General features: G+C 43.0%; 1 long non-coding RNA gene across 1 annotated transcript in view; it reads right to left on the bottom strand.

Moving 5' to 3' along the window:
• Window positions 1-1702: 1702 nt before the first annotated feature.
• The window catches only part of LOC141221110 (uncharacterized), a 55441-nt gene continuing 29350 nt past the window's right edge, over window positions 1703-27793 (bottom strand). Inside the window, exon 3 of the long non-coding RNA XR_012289185.1 lies at window positions 1703-2017. This is a non-coding gene — a long non-coding RNA (uncharacterized lncRNA). The remainder of the gene's footprint in view (window positions 2018-27793) is intronic.

The following is a 27793-nucleotide window of genomic DNA, read 5'->3' on the forward strand; positions in this document are numbered from 1 at the left end:
TAATGTTTCTGCCTTGAAATGAGGTTTATTGTACTGTTGTAAGTTCTCTCATGCGAGAGAATCGGGCTGATTATGCTAAGGACACTCGGCTCACACTCATTTTGATCTGGGTGTCATGTTAGTGTGATCCCATTCTCTCACATGAGAGAATCTCAGCACAGGTGTGGAGAAGACGGAGAACTTAATTTCTCAATCTTCTCCATTGTCTCTGTGCGCATACATCACACTGCACTCAGATTAAGTCCGGGTGCAGTCCGATATTTCACACACACCCATTGACTCGTAGCGAAATCATAGTGAAATCATAGTGATTTGCCCTGTGATTCACGGTCCAGGAATACCTGTCCTTTCATCTCTGGATACACTTGCAGATACACCTGATTCAGAACATGAAGAGCAGGATTCTGACGAAGGTTTCATACTAGTCCCAATGAGCCACAGCTTTTTCTTCACACTTTGAATAAAATGATTTAGTCAAGGACTTCCTAAATATTCTGCACAACTTTTAGGCTCTAGACTAAAGGAAAAGAACCCACTATTCCTGTTAACTGTTAATTCTTGGTACAGAAGCAGAGAAAAGGAATTCCTTCCATACTTTACTCAAGACGGTGCTCTAGTGTATTGCAGTGATATTCCTAGGCTGATGGAAAAATGTAACATTGAGTACAATGTGAGCAAGTGGAGATTCTTTATTGATTCATGAAAAAGTATGAAAGCTGTGCTACTGCACAATGGCAGCAAGTATGCTTTAGTGCCTGTAGAGCATTCTATGCACTTGAAGAAATGCTATGAGAATTTTGACTTTATTCTAAAGAAACTTAAAGAAGTTGTCCACTACTTTCACATTGATGCCCGTAGGAAAGGGCATCCATGTATGATCGGCCGGGGAACCCTCGCCGACCAGCTGTTATCGGTCCCAGCCGAAAGTCCTTACCTGCAGTGCTTGGCTGTCCATCTGTAGTGGCCGCCGGGGGGTACTGCACATTCAATTGAATGGGAGGTGGATGAGCAGTAACAAGCGCCAGCCACTACAACTTGACTGCCAAGCACCGCAGGTAAGGACTTCCGAAAGGCACCGATATCAGCTGATCGACGGGGGTGCCGCGTTCAGGACCCCAGCCGATCATACATTCATGCCCTATCCTAAAGATAGGGTATCAATGTGAAAGTAGTGGACAACCGCTTTAATTACAAGGATCAAGGAAGGTCAATATGTGGTGATCTGAAAGTTCTCTCATTGCTCCTTAAGCAGCAAGAAGGATGCGTGAAGTACCAATGCTTTTGTGAGAATGGCACAGCCGGGATAGGACTCATTACTGGAGCCAAAACAGTGGGTCAATAAGAACATCTTTGCAATCTGGGATTCAAGAACATAGTTGCGGAATGTTTAGTTAATTCCACTAAAGTTCTCCTGCCACCACTCCACATTAACATGGAGAGGAGAACTGAAGAGAAAAAGAAAAGGAATAAGAATTAATTTGCAATAAAGTTGCAGAATGAATGTTCAATAAATTTAAATTATAATATTGTTTGCATTTTTGCCTACAGTAAAAATTTTCCTTGTTCATCTCACTTGTAGGTAATTTCATGCGCATTTTGTGCATTATCCATATGTGATGGTTAAATTTATTAAAACAGTCATTGAATTTGAAAACATTTTCATAAACCCAATCGCTGCATACCTGTGCAGGCTGCAATTGTTTTTTCATACTGAATTGGCATGAGAAAATAGTCGGTGCTATGTACTGCCCCTTAGTATAATATTGGGTTGAGTGCTATTCGATAAAATATTGGATAGCTCAAGGCCGTGTTTTACGCCAGTGTGAGTGAGCCCTAAACATTACTCCCCGATGCAGCACTTCATAGGAAAACATACGTACAAACGTGTACAACAAAACACACACAAATATACACCTTACCATCAGTAAAATAGTAGTCGGGGTACTTCTCCTCAAACACGTAGATGGGTTTAGGCTTCCCTTTCAGCCTCTCGCTGACTCTCCTTACAAGCTCATACCTGCCAGCAAGCAAAATGCGAAATATAGTTACTAACATTTACTACATGTCTACTTTACGTCAGCAACATTTCTGACATCCCTTTTCTTAACATGTTTAAATGTTCAGCAGCATTTTTTCAATAACATTTACAAATCTTTTTTTTTTTTTTTTTTAGAATGGATCACTTCGGTTCTGAAGTGACTGAGGGGCCTATATTTCAGAAACCCCACAATCAAGACCACATTTTAATAACGGCACCCTTCAAGGTATTAAAAACCACATTCAAAAGTTTGTTAACCTTTCAAGTATAGAAATTGGAGCCCAAAATTTGTTGTGCAATTTCTCCTGCATATGCCGGCACCCGATGTGTGGCCGGAAACTACTGTTTGGGCACACCATAACCATAGGGCTCGGAAGAAAAGGAGGGCTACTTGACTTCTGATGCAGAATTTTGGCAAAAATGCTTTGAGACTGCCATGTAACATTTGAGAAGCCTCGAGGTTGCCAAAACAGCAGAAACCTGCTGCAAGTGAAGCCATTTTGGAAATTACACCCTCTCAGTTGCGGTTGGACTGCACAGGTGTTCTCCAGAAATCAGAATGCAATTGGTGTTGCAGAGTGAAATCTGTATATTTCAACTGCATGATGATGAAACTGAGTGAAAACTTGTTTTTTGTGAGTTGAGTGGCAGCTTTTCTTGGTACCATTTTGCAGTAGATAACATTTTGCTTTTAAGGCTAAGTTCACAATTATCCCATGCTCTGCGCTGAGCACTTATGTCACAGCTTCCATTTAACAGACTTTACTTTAACCCCTTCACGACCTTCGATGTATCCATAAGTCCAGGTTGGTAAGTACTTCCAGATTTGTCACGCACAGACTCTGTGGGAGCACGAACACCGCCGGGTGTTCAGCGATTCTGACAGCTGACACCCAGCTCTCACTGAAGGGCAGTTTAACCCCCTACACACTGCGATCAATATCGATCGCGGCATTTACAAGGCAGGGGCCGATCATTGCCATGGTGACTCGACGTTGTCATGATGACATCTGGGTCACGAGTGCTAGCAAGCCAATTAGATCAAGAGCAGTGCATGATCTAACTAGCACTGACAGTTTATAAATCACTGCAATGCTTGTGCATTGCTATGCTTTAGAATCTTTATTATGGTGATCAGAGCTGCGAAAGTCCCATAGAGAGATTAAGTAAAAAGGTTTAAAAAAATATTGTAAATTATTTTTTATTCCCTTCACCCAGAACCTGTTTTCACCTTCCTAACCAGGCCATTTTTTTCAATTCTGACCATTGTCACTTTATGAGGTAATAACCTTGGAACGCTTCAACGGATCCCACTGATTCTCAGATTCTTTTTTTCATAACATATTCTGCTTTATAATAATGTTAAAATTTCTTCGATATGACTTGTATTTATTTGAGAGAAAAAAATCTGAAAACTGGCGAAAATTTTGCAATTTTTAAAATTGTAATTTTTATGCCTTTAAATCAGAGCGATATGTCACACAAAACATTTAATAAATAACATTTCCCACATGTCTACTTTACATCTGCATCATTTTTAAAACATATTTTTTTTCTGTTTGAAAGTTAGAAAAGTTAAAAGTTGACCAGCGATTTCTCATTTTTAGGGACCACATCAGATTTGAAGTGACTTTGAGAGGTCTATATGACAGAAAATACCTAAAAGTGACACCATTCTAAAAACTGCACCCCTCAAGGTGCTCAAAACCACATTCAAGTATATTAACCCTTCCTTCAGTTGTTTCACAGGAACTAAAGGAATGTGGAAGGAAAAAATTAACATTTAACTATTTTCACAAAAAATTTACTTTAGACCCAAATGTTTTTATTTTCACAAGGGTAACAGGAGAAAATGGACCCCAAACACTGTAAAATTTCCCAAGAGTACAACATAGATGGGGGAAAACTACTGTGTGGGCGCACAGCAGGGCTCAGAACGGAAGGAGTGCTATTTAACTTTTGAAATGCAAAATGTGCTGAAATCATTGGAGGACATCATGTCACATTTGGAGAGCCCCTGATGTGCCTACAGAGTGGAAACCCACCACAAGAGACCCCATTTTGTTAACTAGACCCCTTAAGGAATTTATCTAGATGTGTGTTGAGCACCTTGAACCCCCAGGTACTTCACTGAATTTTTCAACACTGATCTGTGAAAATTAAAAAAAATATATATATTTTTCTCACAAAAATATTGCTTTAACCGCAAGTTTTTTCATTTTTACAAGGATAGCAGGAGAGAATGGACCCCAAAATGTGTTGTGCAATTTCTCCTGAGTACGCAGATACCCTATATGTGGTCCAAAACTACTTTTGAGGCACAGTGCAAAGCTCTGAAGGGAAATTTATACCGTAAATTTATCACTTAAACATGAGCCATGTATGAGGGTGTCAGAGCCGGAGTCGTGGAGTCGAAGGTGGAGTCGGTGTCATGGAAATTGAGGAGTCGAAGGTTTGGCTTACCGACTCCACATACCATTGGGCAGTGAAGAAAAATAATTAAATTTTTACCACCAAAATTTTGTTTTAGCCCCAGATTTTACACATTCACACTGGGCAAAAATGGCACAAAAAAAATTGTCCCACAATTTTAGCTGAATGTAGAAATACCCCATATGGGTCATTTTCTGTCAAGTGATCCAAATCTGAATATTTTTTTTACCTGATGTCTTCGGATTTTTTTTTTCTTTGTTTTTTTTTTCAGTGCTAATTTAGTGAATTGCAAAATAAGGTAGTTAATTTTATATAGATTTCTAAAGTTTTGAAAAAGTTAGAATTTTGGGCTTGCATAATGATAAATTTTTGATATGTCATATCTCGGGTTAGAAATAAGATAAAGAGATCTCCCACCGTTCTGTTTAGAAAGGTACAAGCTTTAATTTGACATGTCACAAGATTATGTTTGCTAATATTTTGTTTTTGAGGAGTCAAATTAAAAAGGAGCCATTACAGGTAAGAGGAGTGTATGGCGCCGGAGATCGCGGTAAGCGTAAGCACTGAACGCATACCACGATCTAGGGCGCCATACTTTCATACTTACCTAACCGGGAGGTGTGTTGCCCCGGCGCCTCTGTTCTGGCCGGAGACTGGGTCAGGAATGCGGGGTTGGAACCGGCGCATGCGCATAGCGCGCTATCCGGCGCCATTTTACTGAAGACACATTTGCCATGCATACCAGGACTGGGGATGAGGGGTACCATACATACCAGGATACGGATGAGGGGTACCATACATACCAGGATTGAGGATGAGGGATACCATACATACCAGGATTGGTGATGAGGGGTGCCATGAATACCAGGATTGGGAATGAGGGGTATCATGCATACCAGGATGAGGGATGGGATGCCATGCATTCCAGGATGGGGATGAGGGGTACCATGCATACCAGCATAAGGCTGAGGGGCCATACATACAAGGATTGGGGATGAGGGAGCCATGCATACCAGAATTGATATGAGGGGTGCCAAGCATACCAGGATTGGAGATGAGGGGTGCCATGCTTACCAGGACTGAGGATGAGGGGAACATACATACCAGGATTGGGGATGAGGGGGGCCATGCATACCAGGATTGGGGATGAGGGGTCCCAAGTATACCAGGATTGAAGATGAGGGGTGGCACGCATACCAGGATAGGGATGAGGGGATACCATGCATACCAGGATAGGGATGAAGGGGTACCATGCATACCAGGATAGGGATGAGGGGCCATGCATACCAGGATACGAATGAGGGGCCATGCATACCAGGATAGGGATGAAGGGGTACCATGCATACCAGGATAGGGATGAGGGGCCATGCATACCAGGATACGAATGAGGGGCCATGCATACCAGGATGGGGATGAGGGGGTACCATACATACCAAGATAGGTATGAGGGATAGGGTACTATGCATACCAGGATAGGGATGAGGGGTACCAAGCACACCAGGATGAGGGATGGTGTGCCATGAATACCAAGATTGGGGATGAGGAGTGCCATGCATACCAGGATGGGGGTAAGGGGCCCATGCATGCCAGGATAAGGCTAAGGAGGCCATACATACCAGCATTGGGGATGAGGGAGCCATGCATACCAAGATGAGGGATGGGGTGCCATGTATACCAGGATTGGGATGAGGGGTGCCATGCATACCAGGATTGGTATAAGGGCTGCCATGCATACCAGGATTGGGGATGAGGGGTGCCATTCATACCAGGATAGGGATGAGGGGTACCATGCATACCAGGATAGGGATGAGGGGGTACCATGCATACCAGGATAGGGATGAGGGGTATCATGCATACCAGGATAAGATGGGGCAGCACATAACAGGATGGGGGAACAGGATTGGGTAGCACAAATACCAAAATGGGGAGCCACAAATACAAGGATGGGGGCTGCACAAATACCAGGATGGGGACAGCACAAATATCAGGATGGGGACAGCACATAACAGGATGGGGGCGCAGAATAGGGGCAGCACATAACAGGATGGGGGACCATATACCAATAAAAATGCTCGCCACCCGGGCGTAGAACAGGTTCAATAGCTATTATGTTATAAAAAATTTTAAATAGGTATAAGTGTTACCTGTGTTTTTGGTTACATTTGTACAAGGACTCAAGTTGGGATCTCTCCTTGGGACAATACTTTTATATGTTTAATACTAAAGTAAAAGAAGCAATATTAACCCCTTTAAAGGCTGTTTGCACGTTAATGACCAGGCTAATTTTTACAATTCTGACCAGTGTCACTTTACGAGGTAATAACTCTGGAACGCTTTAACGGATCCCACTGATTCTGAGAAAGTGTCTGGCTGTGACGGCATAAAGATGAGCCGAGGTCATGTCCAATGAACTCAGCTCACCTCATGCACGTCACTGACAGCGTGGGAGAATTCTACTGCGCATGCGGTGAGCGTGAGAGAATTCTCCCATGCTGTCAGTGACGTGCATGAGGTGAGCTCATGTCCAATGAACTCAGCTCACCTCATGCACGTCATTGACAGCGTGGGAGAATTCTCCTGCACTCAGCTCTTGAGCAGGAGAATTCTCCCACGCTGGGATGGCATTGAGATGACAGGCTGGATCGCAGCTGAACGCTGCCATCCAGCTTTTCATCCTTCAGAGACACTGCAGAGCGCAAGCATGCCTGCGCTCTGCAGTGTCTATGAAGGATGGCATGCTGGATGGCAGCGCTCAGCAGCGATCCAGCCTGTCATCTCAATGCCATCCCAGCATGGGAGAATTCTCCCACGCTGTCAATGACGTGCATGAGGTGAGCTGAGTTCATTGGACATGAGCTCACCTCATGCACGTCACTGACACCTTGGGAGAATTCTCTCACGCTCACCGCATGCGCAGTAGAATTCTCCGACGCTGTCAGTGACGTGCATGAGGTGAGCTGAGTTCATTGGACATGACTTCGGCTCATCTTTATGCCGTCACAGCCAGACACTGAGGAGCGCAAGCATGCCTGCGCTTCTCAGTGTCTGCGGCATGGCAAGCTGGATGGCAGCTTTCGGCTGCGATCCAGCCTGTCATGTGAATGTAGCAGAGCTGGAGCCATCCTGGGAACCATCGAAAGCTAAGGATGAAGTTGCTTTATTATTTTACTTTTATTGCAGGAGATCGTTGGCTTTAGCTGGAATGGGCGTGATGGTAAGTATGGTTTAATTTAGAACAATAAAGAATTGTGTGTTTATTTCAATTAACGGACTTTATTCTGGGTGTTTGTGTTTTTTTTTTTAACTTTGACTATGGGGTTAGTAATGGGGGTGTCTTACAGACGCCTTTCCATTACTAACCTGGGCTTGATGTCAGCTGGCATTATAAGCTGACATCAACCCCAGCCCTATTACCCCACTGCCACCGCTACAGGGCAGTGGGAAGAGCGAGGCTAAGTGCCAGAATTGGCGCATCCTATGGATGCGCCATTTCTGGGGCGGCTGACGGCTGGTGTTTCTAGCCTGGGAGGGGGCCAATATTCATGGCACCCTTCCTGGGCTACTAATATCAGCCCCCAGCTGTCTGCCTAGCCTTTGCTAGCTATTAAAATAGGGGATTCCCCACATCATTTTTTTGGGGGTCCCCCATTTTAATAGCTAGTAAAGGCTAGGTATTCAGCTGGGGGCTGATATTAGTAGCCTGGGAAGCTCCGTGGGTATTACCCCCTTCCCAGGCTTCAAACATCTGCCCCAGCCATCTGCTTAACCTCCGCTAAAGACTAAAATTACAGGGAACCCCACGCCAATTTTTTTTTTAATAAATCCTTTATTTTAACACTAAATGACAAGCACAGTAACCAACACTATCACTGTACTTCTTATATATGTGACTGACATGTTTCTATCTATCTAATCTATGTGTGATGCTCTATTCTTTCTATTCTAAATTGTCGGGTACCGATGCTGAATTGCCGGCCGGCTTTTTTAAAGAGACTGTGCATGAAAACACTATTATTTTTTTTAATAAATCCTTTAACACTAAATGACAAGTACAGTAAGCAACACTGTCACTGTACTTCTTATATATGTGACTGACATGTTTCTATCTATCTAATCTATGTGTGATGCTCTATTCTTTCTGTTCTAAATTGTCGGGTAACGTTGTATGCCGCTGCTGAATTGCCGGCTTTTCATGTAATACATTCTACATTATTCTTAGTTGTTTTCCTTCATGTAGAATTAACCTACAAGGAAAGAAAGGGTTTATTTTCATTTCGATATTTGTGTCCCATTGACTTGCATTGGTTTCCGGTATCGGAATCGGCGATATCCAATATTTTTTGGGTATCGGTCCGATCCAATCCGATATTTCGCGATATCGGAAGGTATCGCTCAACACTAGTTGTCATATATCAGTTGTGTAAGTCAGAAATGAATTTAGTAGCCCATGGATGTGTGGTACAGGCTGAAGCATTCTTTCATACACAGGACAGGTTTGTCAGTGCAGGTGTCGCATTCCGTAGCACACTCAGCACCTCTTTTGTGACTTACCTTTTTTTCTGCTTTGAGGGACTTCCCCCGGGAAATGTTGGCATTGTACTATACGAGCACCTTCAGTTCCGGAATTACTGGGGCCTGCTCCTTCCTCACTGCCAAATAACAGGGCCTTGATCACTACCTCCTGGAACCGAAAATACGATGTAGCGGTCTGGCCTGCACATCGTGATAAAAGAAAAGTGTTATGCATTGCCATCTGTACGATGTGCACGGCCACCTTCTTGTACCACACCTTGGCCTTTCTCAAAGCACTGTACGGCTGGTGGACTTGATCAGAGAGATCAACTCCCCCCCTTCTAGCTTCTTCAGTATCCCCATGTGAAGGACCAGGCCCCAAAACTTCTAACTTCAAGTTAGAAAATGATGAGTGGTTTTGTGACAAAAATTGTTGAGCGTACAAATTAGTTTCGCCCACCATCAGGTTTAAAAAATCCTCAGAGAAAAAGACTTTGAAAAAGTCTATTTCTGTGAGGCGGGTGGTGTCAAACTTGATTCCTTATTGCACCAGAATATGCGGAATCTGTGGCTCATAATTTTCGAGGGTCTAGGTCCACATGGGGTCAATAATGGCTGGCGCTGGTTCAGCTTCTGTCCTAGGGCGTCTTTTTGGCGGTTCAGAATCACCCGAGGAGGAAGAGGGGGACGAGGATGAGGAAAAATAAAGAAAGGTGGGATCCTCTCCCTTACTGTCAGTGTTGAAGGCAAGGAAAGTAGTGTATGGCTCCTTCACTGAATACCGTGTGTGGGACAAGCGGGACAACATTTTTTTTTTCATGTATGTGGTGTTTGTATCAGTACTTTATTCAGTTGTGTGTGTGAGAGTGCTTGGTGTAAACTTTTTTTTTTTTAAAGAAAAAAAGCAATAACAGGAGGTGGTGCAAAGGGGGGGGGAGAAAAAAAAGTCTATGAAACAAAACAGTGGAAAACAGCAAGCATGAGTGCGGATCAGAGATGTGCGCCACTGATCAACACTTGGCGGCTGCTGGATGTGCGCACGGAGGTGGTGCAAAGGGAGGGGGAGTGCAAAACAGCAAACACGAGTGTGAATCAGTGATCTGCATCACTGACTAACGCTCGATGGCTGATGGATGTGCACAAGGAGGTGGTGCAAAGGGAGGGGAGAAAAAAAGTGTAATGCTCGGCAGCTGCTGGATGTGCGCACAGAGGTAGTGCAAAGGAGAGGGGGAATGGACAGAGACAAAAAAAAGTCCTGGAAAACAGCGAGCACAGACGTTGATCAGTGATTTGCGTCATTGATCCATGCTCAGCCGCTGCAGGACGCACGAAAAAAAAAATCTGCCAAAAATCAAGTACTGATCATCACTCGGTGGCAGAAAGGGGGAGGTGGGGAGTTTGATAAAAAGAGGGGGAAAGGAGGAAGAGGGGGATTGAGGTGGATGAGGAGAGATCAGGCAGGGATCTTCTTTCTTCTATCTTCTTTATTTGCTAGCAGCAGGAGCAGCAATTGTGGGGTCACAGGCTTTTGTCGCACCACAAGGCCCAGCACGGCACACAATCTGACAGCGTGACCGCCCTGTACAAGTCCTCAGCTACTATGAGGAAGTGCAGGACAGTCACAGCCAGGTCACAGCGCATCTGTGCGCTGTGACTGGTGCGATCGATGTCATCGTCGATAACACCAATCATAGCGGGCTCAGGTGAGGCCTGGCGTTGTCAGGCACCAGCCTGTGATCGGTGCTCTTACAGCCAATCACAGCGGTCATAGTTGCAGGGGGGCGGTGACATCCTCCTAGGATGACGACGCCATCTACCCTGAGGTAAGATGCACCAGAATTTAAATGTGATCACTACGACTCCGGTCACGGTGCCTCATTAAAGATGAGAAGTAATAATAAGTACCTGGTCCATAAGACCCAGGGCACAGGACAGTATTATTACGTACAATGTCAGAAAGGGTTATTTAAATACACGTGTTTCAATTTTTTTATTATTAATATTACAACACTAGATATGTACTTTTTCAAGTTTTTAAACAGAGTATAGTAGTTAAATCACCAAGCTTTAAAATAAAACAAAATTAACTAGTATGAACAATTGAATTAATAGTAAGTCCTTTTGTTTCATCAATTTGTCCCTTCTACTGGGCAAGATTTAATCTTGTCAACAATCTCTTATAACAATGGCCGTTTCCTTTTGTGTCAGTATGTATGGTTGTTATGGTGTTAGAGTCCACCTGAGTTAATATCTGATTTTTGGTTACTTTTAATTGCTTTGGTTTTCTTGGATACACAAAGGAAGGGGACGGACCAGAAGGATGCAGAAAAATCCCTTCTACTTCTTCATTAGCATAATCTTGGCAGAGTACATTAGCCGGCAGCCACCAGTGCTGATCATATTCACAGGTCACATAACCAGTTATGTCACCATTGCCAATCTTGTGCCATCTTCAATCACTTCATGGACTTCACTGTCGTTGCTGAATGAATGTTTTTATTTCTGTGTCACTCAGTGGAATGAAAGTGTGGTATTGTGAAGTTCTTGTGATGGGTTCTACTTCCTGTAACTAATGTTTTAACAAAATCTCCTCTTCTTTGTAGTCCTGGTTTGTACAGTACATGAACTGAATGTTAGGAATATTTTCTCACTGCAGCTGAATAGTTGGCGGTGTGTTAAGATGTGGTCTGAATATGGCCTCTGGAGGCTAGCCCGAGCTGCAAGACGTTGCACGCTGCCTTCTTAACCATCACATACACCTTTGCCATGAGCTGTAGAAAAAAGAGCCATTCAGCTTCCACTCCAAATTCTTTCTTGTGATGGCAGACATTTATAAAAACATGAGTTTTTTATTTGTAAAAAAAGACCTTATACTTTTAGACCACAGACTGAACAGATCTGAATTCAAGATTTTCGAATTGACAGTGTTTATACTGTTTTATTTTAGTTTGTTTTTTAACCACTTAACAACATCTGACGTACTAATACGCGTCTGTGCCCTGGGACTTTAGAGCCAGACCCGTATTAGTAAATCATGGCGATCATGAGCGCACACAGGCTGTGCAGGCGCGATCGCCGCCGGGTGTCAGCTGATTGTCACAGCTGACACCCGGTACTATGTGCAGGGAGCGCTCAGGCACCGCTCCCAGCACATTAACCCCCGCGATGCTGCGATCGAAGTCGACCGCAGCATTGCGGGGGCAAGGGGAGGTGATCGCAGATACTCACCTCCTCTTCTGGCTTCCAGCGCTGTCTGCCGTGGCTTCCAGGATGTTGCCATGACAACCCGATGTCGTCATGACAACATCCGGGTCACCAGACAGCAGGAAGATTGTTTGGACATGCTCAGTGCATCTCCAAACTATCTTCTCCCTGTCCAGCACTGACAGCCTGCATGGCACAGGGATGGTGCTGCATTCCTGTGCCATGCAGGCGATCAGAGAAAAAAAAGTGAAAGTCCCATAGTGGGACAAAGTAATAAAGTATAAAAACTATCAGAAAGTGAAAAAAAAAAAAGAATTGTAAAAATATATAAAAAAAAATTAAAAAAATAATCCACCAAAAATAAAAATATAATGTACCCATCAATAAATATTATTATAAAAAAAAACAAAACAAACAATAAAAGTACACATATTTGGTATCGCCGCGTCCGGAACAACCTGACCTATAAAACTGTCCCACTAGTTAACCCCTTCAGTGAACACGGTAAAAAAAATGAAAAAAAACGAAGCAAAAAACAATGCTTTATCATCATACCGCCAAACAAAAAATGGAATAACACGCGTCAAAAAGACGAATATAAATAAATATGGTACCGCTGAAAACGTCATCTTGTCCCCCAAAAAACAAGCTGCCACACAGCTCCATCAGCCGAAAAATAAAAAAGTTTCAGCTCTCAGAATAAAGCAATGCTAAAAAATATTTTTTTCTATAAAATTGCTTTCATTATGTAAAAGTGCAAAACATAGAAATACGATATAAATGTGGTACCGCTGTAAACGTACTGACCCGAGGAATAAAGCTACCTTATCAATTTTACCACACGCGGAACAGAATAAAAAAAACAAAAAAAACAATTCCTGAATTGTTGGTTTTTGTTTATTCTGCCTCCCAAAAATCGGAATAGAAAGCGATCAAAAAATATCACGTGCCTGAAAATGGCACCAATAACAACGTCAACTCATGCCGCAAAAAACGAGCCGTCATATGACTGTCTGCCAAAATCTGGAAAAATTATAGCTCTCAAAATATGGCGATGCAAAAACTAGATTTTACAAAAAATGCGTCTTTTAGTGTGTGACAGCTGTCAGTCAGAAAAACCCCATAGGATTCTGGTATCGCTGTAGTCTCACCGACCCGAAGAATAAGGTCGTCTAATCACTTATACCGCATGAGGAACGACGTAAAAAATAAACTCTCAGGTTAGGGTTGTGCTAGGGTTAGGGTTGTGCTAGGGTTAGGGCTGGGTTGGGGTTAGGGTTGTGATGGGGTTGTGATTTTTTACAAAAGAAAAAAACATGACAATAACGCGACTAGTGTTGAGCGCAAGTGCTCGCTACTTGAGTTTGCATCGGGTGCTCTGGTATGCATTGAGTATCGTGGGTATTTGAGTGACATGCTCGAGTCTCCGCCCCATAAGCTTCACGGCCCAAAAAACTTTGCGGGGATTGTCTGCCATGCATGAGCGATCCCCGCATGTTTTTTTTTGGGTGTCTAATAACCGTGAAACATCCGGGCGGGGACTCAAGCATGTCACTCGAGCACACGCAGTACATGGTGCATACCTGAGTACCCGATGCAAACTCAAGTAGCGAGCACTTGCGCTCAAGACTAATGACAACTTATTCAATATAATGACCTAATGTTATCAAATTCTGTGTCATACCTCTGGGTTCAAAATGTTCACTATACACCTTAATAAAATCCTTGAGGGGTTTAGTTTCCAAAATGGGGTCACTTGTGGGGGAGCTCCACTGTTTAGGCACATCAGGGGCTCTCCAAACGCGACATGGTGTCCGCTAACAAATCAGGGGCTCTCCAAACGCGACATGGTGTCCGCTAACAAATTGAATGGAAAATCGGCTCAAATTGTTAGAGGACGCCATGTTGCGTTTGGAGATCCCCTGCGTGCCTAAACTTTGGAGCTCCCCCACAAGTGACCCCATTTTGGAAACTAGACCACCCAAGGCACCTATCTAGATGCATAGTCAGCACTTGGAACCCTTAGGTGCTTCACAAATTGATTCGTAAAAATGGAAAAGGATTTTTTTTCCACTTTTTCATTTTTACAAATCAATTTGTGAAGCACCTGGGGGTTCCAACTGCTCACTATGCATCTAGATAGCTGCCTTGGAGGGTCTAGTTTCCAAAATGAGGTCACTTGTGGGGGAGCTCCAATGTTTGGGCACACAAGGACTCTCCAAATGCAACATGGTGTCCGCTAACAAATTGTCGGCTCAAATTGTTAGCGGACACCATGTTGCGTTTGGAGAGCCCCTGTGTGCCCAAACATTGGAGCTCCCCCACAAGTGACCCCATTTTGTAAACTAGACCCCCCAAGGCACCTATCTAGATGCATAGTGAGCACTTGGAACCCCCAGGTGCTTCACAAATTGATTCATAAAAATGAAAAAGTGTTTTTTTTTTCACTTTTTCATTTTTACGAATCAATTTGTGAAGCACCTGGGGGTTCCAAGTGCTCACTATGAATCTAGATAGGTGCCTTTGGGGGTCTAGTTTCCAAAATGGGGTCACTTGTGGGGGAGCTCCAATGTTTGGGCGCAAAGGGGCTCTCCAAACGCAACATGGCGTCCGCTAATTATTCAAGCAAATTTTACAATGAAAAAGTCAAATGGCGCTCCTTCCCTTCCGAGCCCTGCCGTGTGCCCAAACAGTGTTTTTTCCCACATATGGGGTATCTGCGTGCCCAGGGGAAATTGCACAACAAATTTTGGGGTCCATTTTTTGTTACCCCTGTGAAAATAAAAAAAATTGGGTCTAAAGTAACATTTTTGTGAAAAGAGTTAAATGTTCATTTTTTTCTTCCACATTCCAAAAATTCCTGTGAAGCACCTGAAGGGTTAATAAACTTATTGAATGTGGTTTGGAGCACCTTGAGGGGTGCAGTTTTTAGAATGGTGTCACTTTTGGGTATTTTCTGCCATGAAGACCTCTCAAAGTGACTTCAAATGTGATGTGGTCCCTAAAAAAATGGTTTTGTAAATTTTGTTGGAAAAATTAGAAATCGCTGGTCAACTTTTAACCTTTATAGCTCCCTAACAGAAAAAAATTTTGGTTCCAAAATTGTGCTGATGTAAAGTAGACATGTGGGAAAATTCAAATTGTGAAAATTGCAAAATTTTCAACATTTTCACCAAATTTCCGTTTTTTTCACAAATAAACGCAAGTGATATCGAAGAAATGTTACCACAATCATGAAGTACAATATGTCACGAAAAAAACAATCTCAGAATCAGGGGGATCCGTTGAAGCGTTCCAGAGTAATTACCTCATAAAGTGACAGGGGTCAGAATTGTAAAAATTGGCCTGGTCATTAACGTGCAAACCACCCTCGGGGGTTAAGGGGTTAAGTATGATCCCATTGAGATGCCAACTTGAATTTTGGTACAGATGTGGCTAGGAACATAGGAGGTACATGTTATTTTTTTTGCAAATTTAATATTAGATTGATTTTTTGGAAATCCATTTTGAAATTTTGTGTTTGATTCCGCATGGGTAAAATATTAACAATATTAATAATCTTTATTTTTATATAGCGCTAACATATTTCACAGCACTTTACATACATTATCATCGCTGTCCCCATTGGGGCTCACAATCTAAATTCCCTATCAGTATGTCTTTGGAGTGTGGGAGGAAACCAGAGAACCCGGAAGAAACCCACGCAAACACGGGAAGAACATACAAACTCCTTGCAGATGTTGTCCTTGGTGGGATTTGAATCCAGGACCCCAGTGCTGCAAGGCTGCAGTGCTAACTATTGAGCCACCGTGCTTTTTCCACAGTAAGAGCTCAGGTGTGATCTATATGGCAACCTGCCCATATCCACTTAATTATGTGGGCAAAACTAAGAGAGAACTGAGGAGGAGAGTGAGTGAACATCTGGGTGACATCAGGAATGATCGACATACCCCACTGTCAAGACATATGAGAACAACACATCTGGGTGAAGTAGATGAAATTCTCTTTACAGTTATTGAGGTTGTGAAATCTAGCCCCAGAGGGTGCGATCAGGATAAGGACCTATTGAAACATGAATGTGAATGGACCTTTAGAGTGGATTCCCTTACCCCTAAGTGGATAAACAAACAAATTACATAGGCCTGTTTCTTATAACCATGAGACGTTATGATGGACCTTTGAATCGATTGGATTGTTTTGGCTGACCATATAAGCTAGTTTTTTGTCCCCTCATTGTGGGCTGCACAAATTCTTGTCTATTTTTTTATCTGGATTAGACTTCATCATTATATATAGTTTCTGCAGCTAGCACCTGTTCACATTTAGGATGTGCTGGTCAGTTTTCTTATTATATATTACTATAGGAGGTTGTAACTGCCTCCTGTCTGACCTGGCATTCCCCCCATTTAACCAGCAGGTGATGTATATTCTATTCTACCAGCCCATTTGAATTGTAGGTGTTTCAGCCCAGAAGTGACATGTTCTGTCCAGAGTTATAGGCTTGTAGCCCAAGAGAGGCACGTAGGCAGAGAAGTACCCATCAGACGGGAGGTCACCTTGCAGCGGTTGATGGGCACACATGAATTGGCCAATTTATGCGCTAAGAACCTCCGTTTATTGTAAGTAAAGTCCATTGAGTAATATCACAGTTTATATCAAACGTTTTTATTGTCTTTATGTATTTTGGCCATAATGGAGTGCTGCTGTGCTTTCTTTTCATATATCTTATTCAGTTTCTGCAGCTTGCACCTGTTCACATTTAGGATGTGCTGGTCAGTTCTTTTTACACATTTACACATATATATACAGTACAGACCAAAAGTTTGGACACACCTTCTCATTTATGGATTTTTCTGTATTTTCATGACTATGAAAATTGTACATTCACACTGAAGGCATCAAAACTATGAATTAACACATGTGGAATTATATACTTAACAAAATAGTGTGAAACTACTGAAAATATGTCTTATATTCTAGGTTCTTCAAAGTAGCCACCTTTTGCTTTGATGACTGCTTTGCACACTCTTGGCATTCCCTTGATGAGCTTCAAGAGGTAGTCACCGGAAATGGTCTTCCAACAATCTTGAAGGAGTTCCCAGAGATGCTTAGCACTTGTTGGTCCTTTTGCCTTCACTCTGCGGTCCAGCTCACCCCAAACAAATCTTGATTGGGTTCAGGTCTGGTGACTGTGGAGGCCAGGTCATCTGGCGTAGCACCCCATCACTCTCCTTCTTGGTCAAATAGCCCTTACACAGCCTGGAGGTGTGTTTGGGGTCATTGTCCTGTTGAAAAATAAATGATGGTCCAGCTAAACGCAAACCGGATGGAATAGCATGCCGCTGCAAGATCCTGTGGTAGCCATGCTGGTTCAGTATGCCTTCAATTTTGAATAAATCCCCAACAGTGTCACCAGCAAAGCACCCCCACACCATCACACCTCCTCCTCCATGCTTCACGGTGGGAACTAGGCATGTAGAGTCTATGGCTGTGTGCACACGATACGTTTTTTATGCGTTTCCGCAGCTGCGGAGAAGCTGCGGAAACGCATTAAAAAAGCATGGTAGAAGGGCAGCAATGTTCCCCAATGGAAATCCGCATATGCTGTGCCCATGCTGCGGATTTTTCCGCAGCGTTTATGCTGCGCTCAAAACTCCGCAGCATGTCCATTAATTTTGCGGAAATGCGGCGTTTTCGTCGCCACTGACTTGCATTAGACCGCATGGATTACACATCACTGTATATGTAGATGCGTAATCCACGCGTTCTAATGTGCGGATGGTACCCGGGTGTAGATGAGAGGAGAGTCTCATCCACACCCAGGTACCATTAAAAAATCTGTAAAAAAAAGAATAAAATAAAAAATAAATGTATACTTACCTACTGTCGGCCCGCGTACCGCTCCTGCTTGGTTCCCGGCACTTTGCAGTGAATTGAAGGACCTGCGCTGACGTCAGAGTCATGTGACAGGTCACGTGACGCTGACGTCGGCAGGTCTTTAAATTCAGTGTTGCCGGAAGGGAGAACGGAGTGAGCTGGACAGCGCGGGCCATCGGAGGGTAAAGTATACATTTATTTTTTATTTTTACCACTCTCTCGGGTCACACTATATAAATCCATACTGTTTGCATGGATTTATATAGTGTGACCTAGTTGTCAAGCACTTTCCAGGTGATGCTAAAATCGCCTGGAAAGCGCTTGTCAATCCACATGCGGAAACGCATGTGAATCCGCATGTATTCCGCAGGAAAAACGCATGCACAATCTGCATGCGTTTTTTCTGCCAGGGAGATGCAGAAATGATGCAGAAATTTTCTGCTTCATTTCTGCATCGTGTGCACATACCCTATCTGTTCACCTTTTCTGCGTCGCACAAAGATCTCAAATTTGGATTCATCAGACCAAAGCACAGATTTCTACTGGTCTAATGTCCATTCCTTGTGTTCTTTAGCCCAAACAAGTCTCTTCTGCTTGTTGCCTGTCTTTAGCAGTGGTTTCCTAGCAGCTATTTTACCATGAAGGCCTGCTGCACAAAGTCTCCTCTTAACAGTTGTTGAAGAGATGTGTCTGCTGCTAGAACTCTGTGTGGCATTGACCTGGTCTCTAATCTGAGCTGCTGTTAACCTGCGATTTCTGAGGCTGATGACTCGGATAAACTTCTCCTCAGAAGCAGAGGTGACTCTCGGTCTTCCTTTTCTGGGGCGGTCCTCATATGAGCCAGTTTCTTTGTAGCGCTAGATGGTTTTTGCAACTGTACTTGGGGACACTTTCAAAGTTTTCCCAATTTTTCGCACTGACTGACCTTCATTTCTTAAAGTAATGATGGCCACTCGTTTTTCTTTACTTAGCTGCTTTTTTCTTGCCATAATACAAATTCTAGCAGTCTATTCAGTAGGACTATCAGCTGTGTATCCACCTGACTTCTGCACAACACAACGATGGTCCCAACCCCATTTATAAGGCAAGAAATCCCACTTATTAAACCTGACAGGGCACACCTGTGAAGTGAAAACCATTTCCGTTGACTACCTCTTGAAGCTCGTCAAGAGTGTGCAAAGTAGCCATCAAAGCAAAAGGTGGCTGCTTTGAAGAACCTAGAATATAAGACATATTTTCAGGTGTTTCAATCTTTTTTGGTAAGTATATAATTCCACATGTGTTAATTCATAGTTTTGATGCCTTCAGTGTGAATGTACAATTTTCATAGTCATGAAAATACAGAAAAATATGTAAATGAGAAGGTGTGTCCAAACTTTTGGTCTGTAGTGTATATATATTTACAGATATACACACATACACATTTGATTGTCCTATATGGTCAATGGAGCTCCTCCTTGCTCTCCCCTCTTCTTGTCTTGTCCTCTACCCCTCCCTAAAAAAAGTTATTGTATCATCAGTCTTCATCATCCCCTTATTTTTAGTATAATTTTTTGCCTTGCCGCTCTGTAAATATATGTGATTATAAAATACTCTATCATATGTATAAGTATTGAAGGTGAGGTTTAGAGAGTAATTGCAATTTTATCTGTCTCTCAATTTCCCACGTTTATCAACCAATAGAGTAGTTGTGATAAATATGGTATCCACAGTTTTATCTTTGGCTATGTATATTGGTGGTCAGTGGTTGCGCTCCCGTTTGGAGCGAATCAGAGGGTTGGGCACACCTAAATTGGTTGTTGCTGTTATCCAGCGGAGTTTCTGGTCATGCACAGTACCGTGCGCTCCACAGTAGCAAGGAGAATGTCTGAGGCTGGATCGCACTGCTTCATCTGCACACGTTATTTCCGGTGTAAAGTTTCCGGTCATGTGCAGTACTGTGTGTTCCATAGCATTAAGGTGAGCATCCTGAGTCGGAACGCATCGCATCAGTGGGACGCGTCACTTCCTGCGGTGGCTGATAGGCGCGTACTCCGTGATAATGTATGGTGGTGGATGGGTTGCGCTTTCTGAGCTTTAAATGATCTTAGCCTGACTGCTTCATATGTGGTTTATATCAGGGCACACTGAGCGGCGATTATTGAGTAATGGGGGTTATATCTAGAGAGGGTCAAAGGGGCGGTTACACAGGAAGTTATCAAAATGATTGGGGAGGAGACTGTTTGAGAGGGAGCTCTATATAAAAGGACATGTAAACAAACTGCGGCCCACATAATAGATAGTGTGGGTAGGGGGTCTAAAGAGGAGGGCCAACCCCCATCTTCACACACAAGTGCCTACTCAAAACCATATATATATAAATAGGAGAACTATTGAGTATAATGGCATAAGAAGCTTTATTTCATAAATAATTCATTTAAAATTAGTACATCACATCAAAAATATGAAATATTATAAAGACAGAGACATACAGACAAATAGTCCCAATTTTTATTGCTGACCTCTACGAAGGGTCCATCCAAGGGGTCATAAAGCATACTAGTGCAGGGATAGAGAGAGAAGCAAGTGATCAAACGGCTTACATGCAATTATACTAAGTTCATGGAGCCCACTCTACCACAAGAGCTAAATTGCACCTCACTCACCGAGTAAAGGAGAGCCCAAGTCTGAGAGGAACGGCACAGGGACTGGTCAATGGCAAAAGAGAGCCTCGACGCACGTTTCGCCAGTGATTAACCTTGGCTTTCACAAGAGGCATGTGTGGTTGCGCTTTCAGGACCTTTAAATACGCCCCCAAGAGATCACGTGTATAGTCACGTGACTCTCCAATATGGCTGCCGAACATCAGATGAAAGGCGGCGTATGTGCTGCGGCTACCACCGCCTCCATGTGCGCGTCCCAGCCGTCATGACGTCAGCACGTGACCGGAAGTGCGGGTAAGCGATATTCCCGGCGACGCGCCGAAGGCTTATTGACAGCTGAGCGCAGCCATAGGGCGGGGGAGACCGGGCGCATGCGCACAACATCTGTGCACAGACAGGCATAGGGGGAAATAATAATATTCATGCATTGAACCTAATATCACATAAAGTATGAGGGATTATAGCACTCAATGATAATCATAAGGATGCTAGCAAACATCAAAATACAAAGGGGAAACATACATTATACAAAAATATATGTGCATATATTCTTCGCCATCTATCCAATCTATTACAGATATCAGGATGAGAGGGGTCCACAGACAAAGTTCGTCTCTACAAATGGTATGGGATAGACGGTTCTTAAGGCGCCATCAATTATACGAAAATATATATGCACAAATTCTTCACCATCTATCCAATATATTGCAGATGTCAGGATGGAAGGGGTCCACAGACAGAATACGTCTCTACAGATGGTATAGAGTAGACGGTTCCTAAAGTGCAATCACTATATAAAAGAAGTGAGTACAAAGAATAAGAACAAATAAAATTTTAAAAAATTAAGAATAAAAACATAGAACCATGGTCCCTAATTTAGGGACCATGGTTCTATGTTTTTATTTGTTCTTATTATTTGTACTCACTTCTTTTATATAGTGATTGCGCTTTAGAAACCGTCTACTCTATACCATTTGTAGAGACGAACTTTGTCTGTGGACCCCTCTCATCCTGATATCTGTAATAGATTGGATAGATGGCGAAGAATATATGCACATATATTTTGTATAATGTATGTTTCCCCTTTGCATTTTGATGTTTGCTAGCATCCTTATGATTATCATTGAGTGCTATAATCCCTCATACTTTGTGATATTAGGTTCAATGCATGAATATTATTATGATCGGATGGCACTTTAATTTGCTACCACATTGATTCTTGGGAGTAGATTTGTCCATTACATACATATTTCCCCCTATGCCTGTCTGTGAGCAGATGTTGTGCTCATGCGCCCGGTCTCTCCCGCCCTATGGCCGCGCTCAGCTGTCAATAAGCCTTCAGCGCGTCGCCGGGAATAGCGCTTACCCGCACTTCCAGTCACGTGCCGAAGTCATGACGGCTGGGGCGCGCACATGGAGGCGGTGGTAGCAGCAGCACATGCGCAGCCTTTCATCTGATGTTCGGCGGCCATATTGGAGAGTCACGTGACAATACACATGATCTCTTGGGGGCATATTTAAAGGTCCTGAAAGCGCAACCACACACGTCTCTTGAGAAAGCCAAGGATAATCACCGGCGAAACGCGCGTCGAGGCTCTCTTTTGCCATTGACCAGTCCCTGTGCCGTTCCTCTCAGACTTGGGCTCTCCTTTACTCGGTGAGTGAGGTGCAATTTAGCTCTTGTGGTAGAGTGGGCTCCATGAACTTAGTATAATTGCATGTAAGCCGTTTGATCACTTGCTTCTCTCTCTATCCCTGCACTAGTATGCTTTATGACCCCTTGGATGGACCCTTCGTAGAGGTCAGCAATAAAAATTGGGACTATTTGTCTGCATGTCTCTGTCTTTATAATATTTCATATTTTTGATGTGATGTACTAATTTTAAATGAATTATTTATGAAATAAAGCTTCTTATGCCATTATACTCAATAGTTCTCCTATTTATGTATAAAAGGACATGTGTTGAATCAGACAGACATGCAAATATCCACCACATTTACCTGCCATCAGGCCTCCTGAAGAGCTAACAGGGCGAAACATGTAGAGGCGATGTAGAGCATCTTTATCACACATTGATAAGTACTTTGTTTCTATCATGGTTTATTATCCTTGAAGTATAATTGCTCACATTGCTAAGGAAGATATTATTAAAGTCTCCTTATATGTATTCATAAATCGATATAAGTGTGATCCATATGGGCTGCTGGTGCAATTGGTTAAATCACATTTATATGGTCAATTTTGTCTCATGCACAGTGCACTTAAACTATGGTATAATCTTTTAAAATGTATAGGTCTGATCAACTAAATATTGATCTGCTATGGACCTGATTGTTATAGCACTATGAACTTTGAATCACTTCTCTTTCCATTATTATCAGTAAGATAGTGATTTCAAACAGAGGTGTGTGATAATGACACTACTTTAATTTCATATAATTTGATTGATTATCATTTGTTGCATTATGACTTACCCTTAGCACACTAGGAGTGATCTATGTATAGAAACAGAGCTTCCTGTTAGGAGATATAGACATTTATGCAACAAATAGAAAAATGAATAGCAGCACTCACCTTAGTCCTTTGGCTAAAAAGTCCTTTTTGTCATAGCATTCTGGACAATCATATGCAGCGGTCTATCGGAGGTGCAGCGGAGACAGCGGGGAGACGAGAGGACGACGGCCGTTTCGCGACTTACAAACGCTTCTACGGGTCCAAACTATAAAGGAAGTGCAAAAGATTCTTCCTTTATAGGAGGAGTTTAGTATACATAATTAAAAGCTAATTAACATAAAAACATTCATTAAAAAAACATACAGATGCTATACAATATTCTATAAAAAGACTGCCATATCTAGCTTTTCATTTAGCCCTAGCGGGCCCTGGGCTTCTTCTTTTAATATCCATTTCCCTTCTCTTGCTAACAGGAAATGATTGTGATTTCCCCCTTGTATGGGGTATTTTAACTGTTCAATGCCTGGAAATTGCAGTACACGAGGGTTTGCATTGTGACATTCCCGAATGTGTTGAATCAATCTAGGTGAGCCTTTACCAGAGGAAATGGAATCATAGTGTTCTCTAAATCTGACAAATAAAGGGCGGATGGTTTTTCCGATATAATAGAATTTACATGGACAGTATAATATACACTGCTCAAAAAAATAAAGTGAACACTTAAACAACAGAATGTAACTCCAAGTAAATCAAGCTTCTGTGAAATCAAACTGTCCACTTAGGAAGCAACACTGATTAACAATCAATTTCACATGCTGTTGTGCAAATGGAATAGACAATAGATGGAAATTATTGGCAATTATCAAGACACCCTCAATAAAGGAGTGGTTCTGCAGGTGGGGACCACAGACCACATCTCAGTACCAATGCTTTCTGGCTGATGTTTTGGTCACTTTTGAATGTTAGTTGTGCTTTCACACTCGTGGTAGCATGAGACGGACTCTACAACCCACAGAAGTTGCTCAGGTAGTGCAGCTCATCCAGGATGACATATCAATGCGAGCTGTGGCAAGAAGGTTTGCTGTGTCTGTCAGCGTAGTGTCCAGAGTCTGGAGGTGCTACCAGGAGACAGGCCAGTACACCAGGAGACGTGGAGGGGGCCTTAGGAGGGCAACAACCCAGCAGCAGGACCGCTACCTCCGCCTTTGGTCAAGGAGGAACTGGAGGAGAACTGCCAGAGCCCTGCAAAATGACCTCCAGCAGGTCACAAATGTGCATGTGTCTGCACAAACGGTTAGAAACCGACTCCATGAGGATGGTATGAGGGCCCGAAGTCCACAGATGAGGGTTGTGCTCACAGCCCAACACCGTGCAGGACACTTGGCATTTGCCACAGAACACCAGGATTGGGCACGTCACCACTGGCACCCTATGCTCTTCACAGATGTAAGCAGGTTCACATTGAGCACATGTGACAGAGTCTGGAGAAGCCGTGGAGAGCGATCTGCTGCCTGCAACATCCTTCAGCATGACCGATTTGGCAGTGGGTCAGTAATGGTGTGGGGTGGTATTTCTTTGGAGGGCAGCACAGCCCTCCATGTGCTCGCCAGAGGTAGCCTGACTGCCATTAGGTAATGAGATGAGATCCTCAGACCCCTTGTGAGACCATATGTTGGTGCAGTTGGCCCTGGGTTCCTCCTAATGCAGGACAATGCCAGACCTCATGTGGCTGGAGTGTGTCAGCAGTTCCTGCAAGATGAAGGCATTTAAGCTATGGACTGACCCGTCCGTTCCCCAGACTTGAATCTGATTGAGCACATCTGGGACATCATGTCTCGCTCCATCCACGAACGTGACTTTGCACCACAGACTGTCCAGGAGTTGGTGGATGCTTTAGTCCAGGTCTGGGAGGAGATCCCACAGGAGACCATCCGCAACCTCATCAGGAGCATGTCCAGGTGTTGTAGGGAGGTCATATAGGCACGTGCAGGCCACACACAATACTGAGCCTCATTTTGACTTGTTTTAAGGACATTACATCAAAGTTGGATCAGCCTGTAGTGTGTTTTTCCACTTTAATTTTGGGGGTGACTCCAAATCCAGGCCTCCATTGGTTAATAAATTTGATTTCCATTGGTGATTTATGTGTGATTTTGTTGTCAGCACATTCAGCTTTGTACAGAACAAAGTATTCAATGAGAAGATTTCATTCATTCAGATCATGTGTTGAGTGTTCCCTTTATTTTTTTGAGCAGTGTATATACCACATGTTTGGTCCTGCATGAGAAATTATTTTACTTCGTGCCATATAGCTCCTATTTTTAGATTTTTCCCTGTAATGTGTGCCTGGCAAAAAGAACAATTACCACACCTGTAATTTCCAGTCAACGAATTTTCTTCTAACTATGTCTTTTTTTCGGTAGTGCGTCTAAATCTATTATGTATCAATAAATCTCCCAAATTTTTATTCCTTTTATATGAAAAAAAGTAACAGCTACCAATATGCTACTTCATTATGACAGTGCACATCTTTCTCATACTAAAAGAACTGTACCATATAGTCAATACTTGAGCATAAGAAAAATTAACAATACTGATCAAGGTTTTTTGAAACAGGCAGAGGAACTAACAGGTTCTCTAGGAGAGGATAGATACCCAATTACACTACCGAGAGAAGCACAAGATAGAGCACACAAGAAAAAACAACATGAATTAATCAAACAACAACATAAAAATGCAAAAGTAGATTCTAACCAAAAGAGAAAATGTATTTTTAATTTTAAACAAAGTGCCAACACAAATCTAATACAGAATGCAGTAAGGAACAATTGGCATTTACTTGAAAGTGATCCGGATCTCTGTGATATAGCTTTGAACAAACCATTATTTTCATATAGAAGGAATAAATATTATATTATAATATTATACTGTCCATGTAAATTCTATTATATTGGAAAAACCATTTGTCAGATTTAGAGAACACTATGATTCCATTTCCTCTGGTAAAGGCTCACCTAGATTGATTCAACACATTCGGGAGTGTCACAATGCAAACCCTCGTGTACTGCAATTTCCAGGCATTGAACAGTTAAAATACCCCATACAAGGGGGAAATCACAATCAGTTCCTGTTAGCAAGAGAAGGGAAATGGATATTAAAAGCAGAAGCCCAGGGCCCGCTAGGGCTAAATGAAAACCTAGATATGGCAGTCTCTTTCTAAAATATTGTATAGCATCTGTATGTTTTTTTTAATGAATGTTTTTATGTTAATCAATTAACTTTTAATTATGTATACTAAACTCCTCCTATGTGTAGAAGCGCTTGTAAGACGCAAAACGGCCGTCGTCCTCTCGTCTCCCCGCTGTCTGCGCTGCACCTCCGATAGACCGCTGCATCGAAATAAAGGACTTTTTAGCCAAAGGACTAAGGTGAGTACTGCTATTCATTTTTCTACTTGTTGCATAGATGCCATCCTTTAGCCTTTGCACCACTATTATTGTCCTTTATCACTGCTGGTGTTCAGCTATATAAATATCACACAGTGGTGCCTGAAGATTTTTTCCATTCTCCTGTTGGATATAGACATTTGACTCGGGTCATCCAGGGCATCTGAGGGCTAGCCGCCGTGGAGCGGGGGCGCCGTAACGCTTTCCCGATAGGGTGCCAACCTCCGCTGTTAGGCAGGGAAATTGATAGGTGTTAAATTAGGGTCATTTAGATAGTCAATATACAGAATTTTGAGGTATTTGAAAAGTTTCTTTTGGGTAAGGGTATGTGCACACTGTCAGGAATGGCAGCGCTTTGAAAGCAGCATACTGATGCTGCGTCCAAAGCGCTGCACACCGGTAAATCCGCATGTGTTTATTGAACACATGCGGCGTCACCGCAGCCTATACATTACACTAGTAGAATTTCTTTTGCAGTATGGAAGAGAAATTCTACTAGTGTAATGTATAGTCTTCACAGACAGCAGCATGTCAATTTCTCTTGCGGAGACTAGCATTTCAGCAAGAGAAATTGACATGCTGCGGTCTGTGAAGACGTGTCGCATGTCCTTCTCCGCGGGTGAGCCGCAGGAGCAGACAGACGGATAGTGGGCATGGGATTTATATAAATCCCACCCACTATGCTGTAACATCTGGCCGCTGCAGATTGGAAGCAGACCAAGTGTGCTGCGTCCAATCCGCAGCAAACACTGACCGTGTGCATGCACCCTAACACTTTATGGTGTCTGTGTGTTCGTGGTCATATTTTTGACATTTTAAAAACCCTCGTCAATAAAAATTTATGTTTTAACTGGTCCTATTATGATTCATAAATTAGCTTTTCGGGACATTTTTCTTAAATAAAATTCAGGAGCTTACAGGTCATCGCCCCTGGGTGACCCCGCGGCCATCTTTCGGCCCAGGGTCACCATGGAGACCATCGGCACAACGCCGATGGGCGCAGAGAGGGAGCTCCCTCCCTCTGCGAAACTCCTCGATGTCGCTGTCACTATTGATAGTAGCATCATAGGGGTTAAAAGCCCGCGATCAGTGCTAGCACTGATCATGGGCACTGCTACAGGGTGTCAGTCCTCATATAGAGCTAACACTCGCACTTGATCGCGGTGGCGGTCTCTGTGAGCCCGCC

Source organism: Phyllobates terribilis, unplaced genomic scaffold (assembly GCF_046119375.1).
Source record: "Phyllobates terribilis strain yellow unplaced genomic scaffold, ASM4611937v1 Scaffold_316__1_contigs__length_2197552, whole genome shotgun sequence".
Lineage (NCBI taxonomy): Eukaryota > Metazoa > Chordata > Amphibia > Anura > Dendrobatidae > Phyllobates > Phyllobates terribilis.